Raw genomic sequence first — 14640 nt, 5'->3', positions numbered from 1 at the left:
CGGGGATCTGTGGATACACACTGTTATCGGGGATCTGTGGATGACACTGTTATGGAGGGGATCTGTGGATGGCACTGTTATGGAGGGGATCTGTGGATGGCACTGTTATGGAAATCTGTGAATGACACTGTTATGGGGGATCTGTGGCTGACACTGTTATGGGGGATCTGTGGATGACACTGTTATGGGGGATCTGTGGATGACACACTGTTATGGGGGATCTGTGGATGACACACTGTTATGGGGAGCCCAAAAGTGTAACAGCGGTATTTAATAGTTTTATTTGACTGACAGGAACGCAGCGCAGGCCACAAATGTACATTATAGCAACAAAAAATAGCATTTTTCATAAAAAAAATTAACTGCAGTATTTGGCGGTTTTATTGGACTGTCAGAAATGCAGCACAGGGCAAAAAGGTACTTTATTGCCCCCCAAAAACGTGTTTCTTTAACCATAAATAAAACAGATGGATTTAGCTGAGATTATATTTCAATCTCACAAATTAAAGGGGTTGTCCGGGTTCACCCCGGAAGCTCCCCTGACTTGAACATCGGAGCAGTTCATGCTCCAATGCTCTCCTTTGCTCTGTGCTAAATCGCGCAGGGCAAAGGCATTTTTTGGAGATCCAGTGACGTACGTACTGGGGCTCTCCATGGGGCTGCCAGGAAGCCCGGTGACGTCACCGGCACGGATGGGCGGAATTTAGCGCTGCCCTAGCCAGTAAAACAGCTAGGGCAGCACTAAAGCCCGCCCATCAGAGCCGGTGAAGTCACCGAACACACGGCTGGGCGGAAGTTTCCGCCCGGAAGTGACTTATTGAAAACGAAAATGCCTGTGCCCTGCGCGATCTAGCGCAGGGCAAGGGAGCGCATCGGAGCATGAGATGCTACGATGCTAGCCTCAGGGGGGCTGCCTGGGTGAAAATAAGGGTATGTCCGGGTTCAGCTCTGAACCCGGACATCCCCTTTAAGTACAGGCGTTTTTTACTTAAAAAATTGTGGATATGTCACCCCTACAATGGAACAGATGGTTTTGCGGAATTTATGTGCCTGCCTGTCACATGTGCAGGCCTCAGAGGTACTTTACAACAAAAAATGTAAATATGTCACCCCACAATGGAACAGATGGATTTAACTGATTATATTTCACTCTCAGAAATGCAGCAGAGGGGTACTTTACAGAAAAAAATGGGGATATGTCACCCCCTGGGTCCCTGAAGTCACAGACAGTATTATTTTCCCTTCCCCTGGCACATATGCAGTGCAGGTTGTTGTGGTAAATATTAATAGTTGCAATCATCTCGCATCAAAGTTTGTGCAAGGAAAAAGGTGAGTCCCTCTTCTCAGCCCCAGTCAGAGACAGACACCAATGTTACCATCTTGATAGAAAAATCCTGAGAGCCTCCTCCGCCCTTCTCAGTCTGCTCACCTTTATTTACTAACAAAAGGTGTAAAAAGGGGCTGGCCCAAGACAAGGATACAGGAAGTGATGACATAGGAAGATAAGACACCATCATTTAGAATAACCTAGCTAGCTAACAAACACATGTATACTATAACCTACCATTACCACTGGAGCTAATTTTATCCAGCCTTGCTCAGTGATCAATGCCAGATAAAATTACTATGATCCTCATGCATGTTTATTTACAGGACAACGTCATTATCTCCAGCGGCTGATCAGGCGCACTAGAGACAACAAACGCACGTTCCTTTAATGCATCCACGCCAACAAAACACTGCTCTGCTGAGCACATCAGTCTCCCCCGGCCCACAGCCCAGTGCTTAGCACATGGACCATTCGCCGATGGAGACCTCTGCGCCCAGCAGCTGTAACAGGACATACACGGGAAGATATCCACTCCAATGGTTTACCCTGACACTGAGAGACATGATGACAATACACAATATATTAAATACACATCCTAATAAAATTTCCACAACAGTCCCTCCTCTTTGTCATATGCTCGCCAATGTCCCTCGACGGATCTCGATCTTCTTCTTTGAAAAAAACAGTCTTTGTAAAGTCAATCTTGACACGTCTTCTTTTCTTCGGGAGGTGACTTAGGAGATGGCGTTTCGCGTTGGTCGCCGGCTGGTTTGGGATCCTCTGCATCTGGTCCATGGTTTGGTCTTCAGGGCGTCTTGTCTGTTCGGTCTTCGGTAACTCAGTCGATTAGACATCAGGAACATCACACTCCGGCGTATAGAAGGAAAGGAAACAAAAAACATAAGTACATGTTCCCATTTCCTTTCACCCGGATCCAATGGAAAACCAGTGAGCCCCAAGACCTCCCAAAGCTTTAAAAAGGATTCTAACCGTCACTAGTCATAGCTCCGCCTCTGTCCTGCTCCTGTCAGTATGGGCCTGACCCTTGTCAATGGTGTCTGCTAGCCAGGCATAACCTTCCTCACAACCGGAGGATCCCACATCTACGGGTCGCCTAGCTGCCCGGACACCCATACAGGATTAATAAGCAAGGAGCCGGAGCCAGAGCTAACGTCTATCAACAAATGCCTCCTTGTAACAAATAAACAAAAGTGATACTCTGCATTCTTTGACTTAGTTGAGCAGCTTCTTGCAGTGACCGGTGTGGATCCAGTTGTCTCGTCCTTCGAACTTCAGAGAGGTTGGCGTCATCAGCAGCACCTGGAATGGCCCAAGATATCTCGGCTCTAGTCCCGTCCTCGGATGTTCCTTTAGCACGACCCAATCACCTGGTTGACTAGAATGAACACTGGTTATTGAGTCTGGGTCCGGAAGAGAACTCCCGAACCCGGTGGTGGACATCGGGTGATAACCCGTGGGGCTGCCTAGGGGCATACCTGATGGAATAAAAGGGTTACAGTGGAACATTCAGGCCATGGATCGGCCGTGATTTTTACCTTCTTTGCAAAAATCAGACCCAAGTACCAGCAAAGAAAAGGATTGACATTTGAGAGGTTAGAAAGTTTGAAGATCGTTGTTTTCTGCACCACTTTCCCCCCTTCTCATCGTCCTTAAAACCAGGACGAAGAGAAGCTGGATTAAACATGGTGCATAGTCTCAAGGTTAGATGGAGAGATGACAGAGAGATAGAGAAAGAGAAAAGCGCTTCTCTTGGACTCTGCAGTCCTAGCGGGACGGGATTACATGACAGTGTTAGTTCGCACTGTCTGGGACTTTTGAATGCCCTGTTGCTGGAGCTCGATGGATTCGTGCAGCCACAGTTCTGCCTTCTGGAGGGGACCATGGCTTTGGAGTCTAGTGGGGAATTCACGGACAAACTTTTCCCAAATCCAGACCTCAAAGGTCCCTTCTTTGGGGATGGTCCACTCTGAACCTACAGTCCATTGGTGCCAATCTTTGAGGGGCTTAACAACTCCTCCTCCATAGATGGATTTCATGTGCTGCTTCGCTGTCCTATAGTCAGAAGTGGTACCCTACTGTTCCCTACACTCATGCTCGAGCTACAGTTTCCCGCGACCTACGCAAGGAATTTTTCTAAAAGTAGGTGCGTCCACCTCCAGTGTCCGCGACAAACGCCCTGGACGGCTGCTACTCCGATTCGTTTGCCTCTGAGGTGCCCCAGGGTTTCTAGCACCGACACACGGACTCCGTTTACCCTAGTTAGACCTCAGGAAAAGGAGTAACAGCGTGAGGAAAAGGGCTCTCGCCGACACACGGCGGCCCTCTGAGTCTCCTAATGAGATATACCAGCCTCGGTTTTGGCTCTGAATAGTGACCTGACCACAGGATAGGGCTTCCAATTGACCTGGAGTGGGAAAAGGGGTGCACAGAGAACACACAGTACCTTCTGTGGGGACGAGGGGTGCACAGAGAACACACAGTACCTTCTGTGGGGACGGGGGGTGCACAGGAAACAAACACACAGTACTCCTGTGGGGAATGGGGTTACTCACACAGCTATTGGTATGCCCAGGTGATATATATCACCTTGTCTCCTTAAAAAAAAATGCTCATCAACTCACTTTCCTTTGCCGATATGATTCTATATAGTCAAGCTGAACAGCACACGAAGCCCTTTTTGCAGTGACTGATCAAAAACCTCTCACTCAGCAGCAACCCTTGAATTCAGACAGTAGTTCCCACACAATATCATGAGACCCCCAGTACTCCTAACCAAATCTGCAGAGAAAAGAGAGGGAAAGAAAGAGAAAAAAGAAAAAGAGAAAAGCGCCAAAATATGAAAAACCTAAAAAATTAATAAAAAGGAAAAAATTAATAATAGGCTAAAAAATAAAAATGGGTTGGTAAATAAGGAAAAACTGAAAGAAACTTCAATAAAAAACCTAAAAAAATAAATAAATGGATTAGTAAAATGAGAAGACCTGTAAACAGGAGAGAAAAACAAAAGAGACTTCAGTTACAGACAGTCCTGCTACATACATTGAGATTCAGTAAAAAGTTAATTTTACCTTAACCCAAAACGCATACAAAAACTAAAACCTCAGGAACACATACAATTGTATAGGACTGAATTAACAAATCAATGTCTTGGAGGGTTCCCCTGAAACCGTACAGGAGAAATTCTACCCACCCAGTAATTGAAATGTTAATTTGCCCAGCCCCAAACAGCTTCAGATTCATTTTACCAGAGAAGCAGGACTTAACGTCACAAGGTCCCAAAACCGGTTTCTTTCACATTTTAACCGTTCATATTGTGATTTAAAATCCGCCTCACTGATAGATGACCTCGGCTGTTCCTGGGCTCTCTGCCTTTGCAAAGAACCATGTCTGGGACCATTGCCCCATCGTGCTGAATAAACCACTTTACTTCTAGGTGTGGTTCTGGGGTACTTAACATACCTGTGTCTGTTGCCATTAGCAACGTTACAATATCGTGCAATGTGCCCGTATTCCCTGCATGCAAAACAAAGAATACCTCGCCTCCCTGCATAATACCTTGTCTGGGCACATGGCGATTTGATTTGGCGCACAACATTAACCATATTGAGTCCACTTACCACGGACTCATCTGAGGAATCTTCTGGCCTTGTGTTAATACGCCCAACTCCAGGGTCAGACACATTGTCCATCTCCATCCCTGAGTCGGTTCCACTATCTGAACCACAATCCTCAGACTTCTCCATGCTTACAGTGCATACATTGCCTCCAATCCCAGACACATTACTCTCCAACGGTTGTTTCAATAACTCTGGCAATTCCCTTACAGCACCCTGTGCTTGCGTCAGGCTTTCAGCATTTTCCTTGCGCAGCTCAGTATTACACCTCACAGTACATTCATAATTAGCGCTAGCTTCAGCTGCCTGCTGGACAAGAGTTCTCAATTTAACAATTTCCACTTTTAAATCTTCCACTTCTCCTTCCAAACTCAGCTTCAGCCTACAAGACTCTTGATATTTATCCGCTATCCACCCAGCAGCAAAAATCAGAGCATACTTGCCTTTCCTTTTGCGCCATTTTTTGGTACCGATCAGGTTTGCTACACAATTCTGGGCCTGCAGCCATGGATCAGTAGATCCCTGCATAGCCTGAAGAATGGCCGCCGTGTCCTTCAACTTTGCTACTTCTTTAAAAATACTTTCCATTGCACAAAAACAAACCCCACAATGGTTGCTACAAAAAACAAAACACTAGTACCAATTTCTAGGAGTTGTCCCAATACTTTTGGCACAGAACCTTTCTACACTGTAATACCCGTATTAATTATGCCAAACAAGTCTACAATTCAGCGTAACAGCCACAGATATACAAACATTAAGCAGAATCATCAACTATAGGACGATTTCACCACTAAACTGCCACTAATGCTCACACAATGATTCCTGTATCAGACTGGTCACTGAGCTATACCATAACCAAACACTCAACTGATATCCAGCACAAAACTTATCAAAACAAAATAAAACTGTACATAGAAAAGGTTACAAAAAGACAAGATAATTATTTGAGAAAACTAACATTTCAGGCAAAAACAATCAGATCGCTTTCCATAGTCAACTGACCAAGATGGCCGACAAGCACATGGTCATCACACAAAGGCAATCAAGATAGTGTCTACAATATCCAGCAATAAAAACAGTTTCTATATTTCCTGTTCCCTTCCCCTTGAAACCAGAGCAAAACCTCCACTCTGTTGGTGATTTACAGGTTAACAATATAAAAACACTCTCTAAACGCTGTCTCTAATGTACAAACACTAAAACCAATTGCTGCCTCTATAAACATCTATAAAATTGCCTCTTACAAAATCAAAGTAACAAAAGTTAAGAAGTTACAAAAAAAAAACACAATACCCTGTCTACTTCTCATCATACAACCTCTGTACAATCAACTCACAAGGGAAAAACACTCACCTTATCCTCACACCCCCTGATGCAGCAGACAACAATCATATACACCAATAAGGTTTTTTTTAAGTAGATTTCTTTCCTGATATCAGCAGATTGGAGTACACAGATTTAAATTCCCAAAGAGCAAAACTTTCTCAACAATGAGAGTAAGGAAAAAGGATATTACCTTATGCCGGCCTTTTTTGCTTTTTGAAAATTAAGCTGTGTCTCCTTTAAGTTCTGCTAATAACGGGGGAAAAAATTAGCTTTTTAATTCGTGGTCGCCAACTGTTGTGGTAAATATTAATAGTTGCAATCAGCTCGCATCAAAGTTTGTGCAAGGAAAAAGGTGAGTCCCTCTTCTCAGCCCCAGTCAGAGACAGACACCAATGTTACCATCTTGATAGAAAAATCCTGAGAGCCTCCTCCGCCCTTCTCAGTCTGCTCACCTTTATTTACTAACAAAAGGTGTAAAAAGGGGCTGGCCCAAGACAAGGATACAGGAAGTGATGACATAGGAAGATAAGACACCATCATTTAGAATAATCTAGCTAGCTAACAAACACATGTGTACTATAACCTACCATTACCACTGGAGCTAATTTTATCCAGCCTTGCTCAGTGATCAATGCCAGATAAAATTACTATGATCCTCATGCATGTTTATTTACAGGACAACGTCATTATCTCCAGCGGCTGATCAGGCGCACTAGAGACAACAAACGCACGTTCCTTTAATGCATCCACGCCAACAAAACACTGCTCTGCTGAACACATCAGTCTCCCCCGGCCCACAGCCCAGTGCTTAGCACATGGACCATTCGCCGATGGAGACCTCTGCGCCCAGCAGCTGTAACAGGACATACACGGGAAGATATCCACTCCAATGGTTTACCCTGACACTGAGAGACATGATGACAATACACAATATATTAAATACACATCCTAATAAAATTTCCACAACAAGGTGCACTTAAAAATGGGTATATGTCGGCCACTGAACTACAAGAACAGGATTAAATGATTGTCCCTGGCACATATGCAGTGCTGGTGCACTGCTCTTGCACAAAATGGCCGCCGACGCCCACCTAACTAACAGACGGATTAAAACTTTTTTTTCAGTCTCACTGGACTCAGGGCAGGGTACAAAAATGTTGCATTGCACCCCCAAAACAAAAAACGCAGTAGATCGCTGACTTCACACGAAGTGCAGATATCAGAGTCTTTCCTAATCTCTCCCTCACAGCAGCAGCATCCTCTCCCTACACTAGTAACAGCAGAGTGACGTGCAGCGCTACGTGTCTCCAGCTTATATAGAGGCTGGGTCACATGCTGTACTGGCCAATCACAGCCATGCCATTAGTAGGCCCCCTAGATAAGGTCAAAGCATAACTCTAATTTATTAGGTGGGAGCTTCACATTAAATACCCTCCATATTAGTGGGAGGAGTGGGCTCACATGATTGGTCTTTTAGCAAGAAGGAATGTAAACAGGAAACAAGTTTAAGGCATATGTATGATTGACTCAGAGGAATTCCTGACAGTTTCAAGTCTTTGCTGCAAATAGTGTTAATCATAGAATGCATACTGGGGGTTGTCTCTCGGACAGACACCATTTTGTAAGTGACAAGCAAGTGTCCATAATATTCCATAACAGGCACACTAGTTAAACGCTTGTTGATTGGCTGCCCTGCAGCCTTTCAAAAGCGCCATTTAATCGCCGAATACCGAACTTGAACTTTTACTGAAATGTTCGGGTTCGGGTACAAAAAACCCTAAAGCTCGGTACGAACCCAAACTTTACAGTTCTACAAATCTGCAATGTGTGACTGAGACAATAGAGTCCTTTACACATCCTGGCCTTAACCCCTAAGGACCCGGAATTCTAAGTCCTAGGGACTCAGTGGCGTAGCTAGAAATGACTAGGCCCCACAGCAAATTTTTGAATGGGGCTCCATCCCACAGTAATTTTTTAGCAACCCCTTCCTTTCATGCCGCCCCCATTCCTGTGGCTAGTAAAGATCGCTCTCTCAGACCAGGGCCGGCAGCTGTTCCATCCATTTTATACACTGTCTATACTGTCACTGTATGTAATTTCATTGTGTAAGGCTCCATTCACACGTCCGCATTTTTTTTCCGCATCCTTTCCGCAAAAATGCAGAATAGATGCGGAATATATACGGACCCATTCATTTCAATGGGGCCGCAAAAGATGCGGACAGCATTCAGTATGCTGTCCACATCCGCAATTCCGTACCATTCCGCAATGCGGATCCGCCAAAAAAGTACCGCATGTCCTACTTTTGTCCGCAAATTGCGGACCGTGGCCCAATTGAAGTGAATGGGTCCGCAAAAATGCGGATGACATGCAGAAAGATGTCAAATGTCATCCGCATGTCATCCGCAATTGTGGATCGTGAATTGCGGATCTGCAGGAAATAGAAAAAGAATCCTGCCCCATGTGACCTTGATCTCCAGGGATCAACTTGCAGGATAACAGGCCGAACTGGATGGACAAATGTCTTTTTTCGGCCTTATGTACTATGTTACTATGTTACTAGATGATGTGGCTCCTGGGGGCCTGAAAAAAGGTCCATAAGCATCGCTATAGCCGAAATGCAACGTGTTTGCCGTTCTTCGGGCACACGGCGGAAGGAAGGAGCCAGCCCTTTTAATGCCATTTCTTCCTTCCCGTCAGACCGATTCCGGTTTAGATACTCCATCACCATCATATCTACCCGTTGGCAGAGATCTACACCGGAATCGGTATTGACTCGTCTGGCTCGTCTGCCAGAAGAACGGCAAACGGGTTCCTCTGCTGCTTCGTTGCTGGGAGGGATTTGTGGAGCTTCAACATTTTCGGAGGTTTCTTCTGCTGTGCTCAGAAGCTGAGAACATGAGGCTTCTTCTGTGCCTTCTTGTAGTTCCATCACCAGTTGTTGGTCCTCCACCATTGTTGAAGTGTGTGGCCTCTCAGCCACTTCTACCGATGGTGTTTGCGAACCTGAATTGTCACTTAAGTTGTCTACCGTTCTATAATAAAAAAATATATATTATTTTTTTTAAATAAAAACATTTATTAACATAGTACCTTTCACCAGTTAGAACTCTTTAAATGTGGTACCTCACACTGTAGCACATGTACCCTAAATGCCAGATAGAAGAATCACCCTGTGAGAAAAGCTGATGTCTCCTCCTCCCTGTTCCCATGCTAGGTATTTACATACAGGGCGCATAAATATAATGGGGACTACTGCACCGCAACGGAGGATATAATGAAGATTCTTTACTACATGACATGTAGGGGACATGTGCTACTGCATAAGGTACCGCATTTTAATGAGTACAAACTGGTGAAAGGTGCACCCAGAAATATATAACTTAAAAACTACTTACGGTCTTAACTCCATTATTTACTTTAGAAATTGGAGCTGCCTTGTAAACATATATGGTTTCTTGCGTTTGGCTCCATCACCGCTCCGATTCTCACATCGCAGTGTCTACATGGATGAAATTATGATGTAATATACTTACCTTTTCTGCATAGAAGGATTTTTTCTGTGGATTGCGGGCCTGATTACGTCTGTTGTTGTCCTTGTTTAAAGCTGAACGCATACATATACCATTTTATTAATAATAATGGGACATGTTCGTGTTCAGCTGTGAGGACATAAACAAATCTAAAAGTGGCAAAAAAATATTTAATAGACGTAATTAGAAATGAGGTATTAGAAGGTATTTACACCAAATTTCAAACAAATTTTGGATTTGGCACAATACCTCAGCCCGCAAGCCCACGTCAAGGGTCCTCATTATCTTGCGAGTCCCTAATCTAAACTAACAACAGGGGATCTAACTAAACTAAGGAATTTAAATTTTTTAAAAATTTAAACCAGATTCCAGCTGAAATCAGCGTCTTCCACGGATGGCATCCAACTGCCACGACAATGCCCCCTCAGGACTGCAGAAGAAGTCGGCATAGAGTTCCCGAACAGCTAGTCCAGCTCGTCCAGGCCGGCTCAGGTCTAAACTGACTGAAGATGTCATATTTAGGCCCAAATCTGCATCTGTTGAGGCATCGTGGATCCTGGTGAAGTTGTGTAGTAGTACACAAGCCTGTATCACCAGGGTGGCATTGTCCGGATTCATCTGTATGGATGACATGAATACTCTCCACTTAGTGGACAGTATTCCGAAAGCGCACTCCACATACCGACGGGCGCGAGTCAATCGATACTTGAAGATGTGCTTCCTGTCATCCAGATCGCGTCTAGGGAAGGGCCGCATCAGGTGGGGTGACAATGCGAATCCTTCGTCTGCCACAATCACAAATGGAGCCGGCGGACCTGCAGATCCGGGTAGTCTTCTTGGCTCTGGCAGGGCAAGCTGGTTTGTCTGAAGCCGTTCACCCATTCTGAAAGCACTAAAGATGCAGCTGTCTGAAGTGCTCCCGTAGGCCCCGATATCCACAATGACAAACCTGTAGTTACTGTCAACAAGGGCCATCAGAACTACAGAAAAATATTGTTTGTAATTGAAGTACCAGGACCCTGAGTGAGGCGGCTTCTTCACACGGATATGCTTACCGCCCAGTGCCCCAATGAAGTTAGGAAACTGCGCAGATTGGTAAAATCCCTCGGCAATACGTAGCCAATCTTCCGCCTTGGGGGTGGGCATCACCGCTTCTCTGAGACGCTGACATATAACTGTACAGGTATGGCAGACAATCGCAGAGATTGTAGAGATTCCAAGCAGAAACTCAAAATGCAACGAAACGAAAGAATTTCCAGTAGCAAGGAATCTGAAAAATACAAAAAAGGAAAGAAAAATAAGTTCTTACTTTCAATATAATATATTTGTGGTCATGGCTACGGCCAAGAGATATCCGAAGAACCCTAGGGAGAGAAACAACGGGAACAACCTAACCGAGCTAGGCGTGTCTTAGCTGACATGACTAAATGGCTTGTTGTGTGCCCTAAGCCATGATCGTGGATAGGCCTGTAAGTGGGCATACCCTGGGGAAATTAGAAGATAAGGGAGGGAGGGTGGGGCACCTGAGAACACACGCCTGTGAGTGAGGCTGTGGCTCGTATATGAAGAGCCACCGCCCCTCCCACAAATGCAGGCTGACTAATCAGCCTTACCAACTTGTGGTCATGGCTACGGCCAAGAGATATCCGAAGAACCCTAGGGAGAGAAACAACGGGAACAACCTAACCGAGCTAGGCGTGTCTTAGCTGACCTGACTAAATGGCTTGTTGTGTGCCCTAAGCCATGATCGTGGATAGGCCTGTAAGTGGGAAAAAACCAAGCCAAGTAGGGTAGAAAAGGAACTTTAATGGCATGTGCAAACTAATCCCCAAGCCAACTGCAAGGCGTCAGGAATCTAGAGCAAAAAATTTGGGGTGTATGAGGCAAGGCCAGAAGGAGACCTACAACCCATCTTGTGGATGACAAGGCCAGAGACATGATGCTCAATATTGCGGATACTGCCCCAAAGCGGAATGGAGGACCGGGAATACATTGTGAAATGGATCATGAAAACAAACTGAACCTTGTAAAGTTTTGGTTCTAGGGAGTACTGGCAATGCCCTAGCCTCAGGAGATCGTGGGACCGAAACCTAACTGCCTAGACTATGCAGGAATGAGGGCCAAAAAGAACTATGTAGATAGGAAGAGAATCCTTGAATAGTTCCCCAGACAACAGCTATCTGCTAGCCGTGGTCCGCGCGTTGTTCTACTGTGTGGCCCTGAGAATTGTTTTAACGCTTGAGACGTGAAGACCGACCTACTATCTGAATCTTCTACTGTGAGGAAATGCTGAACCTTGTCCAAAACACGATTTAATGTGGTTGTAAAGAGTCTGAGGTTAGTGCGGCAAGAAGCTACGAAGCCATAATATACAAGATTCTGTCTATGACCTCCCATGAGTGAGGGAATGCAATTGCAATGAAGCTACCGGCGAAAATGAATTCCTAGTCGTGGTAAAAAGGCAAAGACTTTGCGCGGGGACCTGGTTGACAAGATATGGTCGACTACGATCGGAGACTGAAATGCTAGAGGGAATTACCCTACTTGTTCCTCCTCTGGCAGGACCTGAACGAAAGCATGAACAATTAAAGCAAGACGAAATATCTCCGTAAGACATGACAATGATGCTGTGGGGCGAACCGGACCAGTTTGCGGTCAAAACATAAAGTGAGCCATCAACATGGATTATTAGGAAATTAGGGAAGCAGGTATGTATGTGATAAAATCAGCCCAGATGGACAACCAACCAGGCAATCAGCCCAGCAGGACTGAAAACAGTCATCGGGCCCCCGAAGCCATGGGGCCGAAGCCGTCATCAGGCCCCCCGAAGCCATGGGGCCGAAGCCGTCGTCGGGCCCCCGAAGCCATGGGGCAGAGTTTTTTGTTGTTTTTTTAAATCAAGAAATTATGACTATAATAAGTGACCTGAATAAGGTGCAGGTGAAATTAAACCATGTGCCTGACTGATGTGGCAGGTGATACCTAAGATAAACTACGTGGCCTGAGTAACATGCAAGGCGAAATATCGTTAGGAATGAGACCTGACCGATGTGGAAGGTGACCCCCAACATGAATTCAACTGCATGACCTGAAAAGACGAAGGGAAACGTGACAGAAAATGGAGATAATAACGGACATTAACTAAAATGAAACATATATAACATAAGTTGGCAAGCAGGTAAAGATGTGAGTCATTCAAAACCAAAAGCATAGCTGCACAGGTAGACAGACAACCATTGGTCGGACCCCTGAAGCCATGGGGCCGAAGCAACCACCAGGGGCCCCATGGGGCCGGGCAGCCGCCGGGGTGCGAACCTTAGAATTGAGGATGGCTGGGGAAAAGATTGGGGCTTAACCCGACGGGTTTAGTAATCAACCGGGACTCGATAACCTAGAAAGACAAAGACATGGGGTAAAGCTTCTTAATGAAATGAGGCTGAAATGAACCGCTAGTACTAATCTGTAAAATATAAATGAACAAAATAAAACTTCTGAAAGGTGTGCCATGGAAAATAGTATCAGATGGCCGTATGACCTACCAATGTCGATGACAATTGTGAAATCCTCTAAGCCAAGAGCCACTCCAGCGAGTCCCTTATGGCGGGAGCCATGCGTGCGAGTCCCTTATGGCGGGAGCCATGCGTGCGAGTCCCTTATGGCAGGAGCCATGCGTGCGAGTCCCTTATGGCGGCAGCCATGCGTGCGAGACTCATATGGCAGAAGCCATGCGTGCGAGACTCATATGGCAGAAGCCATGCGTGCGAGACTCATATGGTGGAAAAAAGTATCAGATGGCCGTGCGAACTACAAGTGTCAGTGCCAATCGTGAGGTCCTGTAAGCGAACAGCCACTCGGGCGAGCCTCTTATGTTTTTTTTTTTTATTAAACCACTTATGCAGCACCAGAATGCCTTGGGGACTCGCATAGCCATGACCCCCTCCAACAGCTAACCTGGGACACTAACCAGACTACAACCATGTCGTACCCCTAACAAACAAAACAAAACATGAAAAAACGGTCAAGGGGCCCCCGGAGCCATGAGGCCGGATCAATCATAGGGCCCCCGAAGCCAGAGGCCCCCGAAGCCAGAGGGATGACGTTGCGGTGACGATAAGTAATTAAAACGTAAGCCGGACCTGATAGGCTTGAATGATTGGATTGGCTAGAAGGTGGCCTAAGGAACATAACTGCCAACAGGCGTTGAAAATATAGACATTAGAAATCCGAAGCACGTGCATACATAACACTAACCACCGCGAACGATAAACGTAAACATGAAATTGAAACAGAGATGGGAGAAAAACAAGAGCCTGAGTCATTGCAAGTTCGCTAAGAGAAGTCTCTATCGTGACAAACAAATGAACAGCTTGTGAAAACATAGCAGGAAACTTACTCCTATTGGCCGACTGACCTCCGCTGAGGAGCTGTTTGGTGAACTGGGGCAGGAGACCAATCTAAGTAAATACAAACCAGAAGTAAAAGGAGACCAGTCTGAGTGAATATGAACCAGGATTAAAGAACCAGAGCGGTGGGTGCAGACTGCCGCGGTGAGATTGAGTAAAACCATGACGTAGCAATGAACAGGAGAATGCAGCTTTGAGTGGAAGCAGAGTACAACACATGATGTAACAACAAATGGGTGAATGGAGCTTTGGATGTGAGTGCTACCTAAAAAACATGGTATGGGCGCAGCTCCGAGTATGGGTAGCGCATGAAAAGCATGGTATAAGCAGACGTATGAATGCAATTTGAAAGTGAGCAGAGTATTGACGTGATGCGAAAGCAGACACGTGAACGCAGTTCTAGTAGTGAA

Source organism: Bufo bufo, chromosome 7 (assembly GCF_905171765.1).
Source record: "Bufo bufo chromosome 7, aBufBuf1.1, whole genome shotgun sequence".
In the NCBI taxonomy this organism is placed as follows: Eukaryota; Metazoa; Chordata; class Amphibia; order Anura; family Bufonidae; genus Bufo; species Bufo bufo.
The sequence above is the reverse complement of the archived record's forward strand: the minus strand, read 5'-3'. Positions refer to the sequence as shown.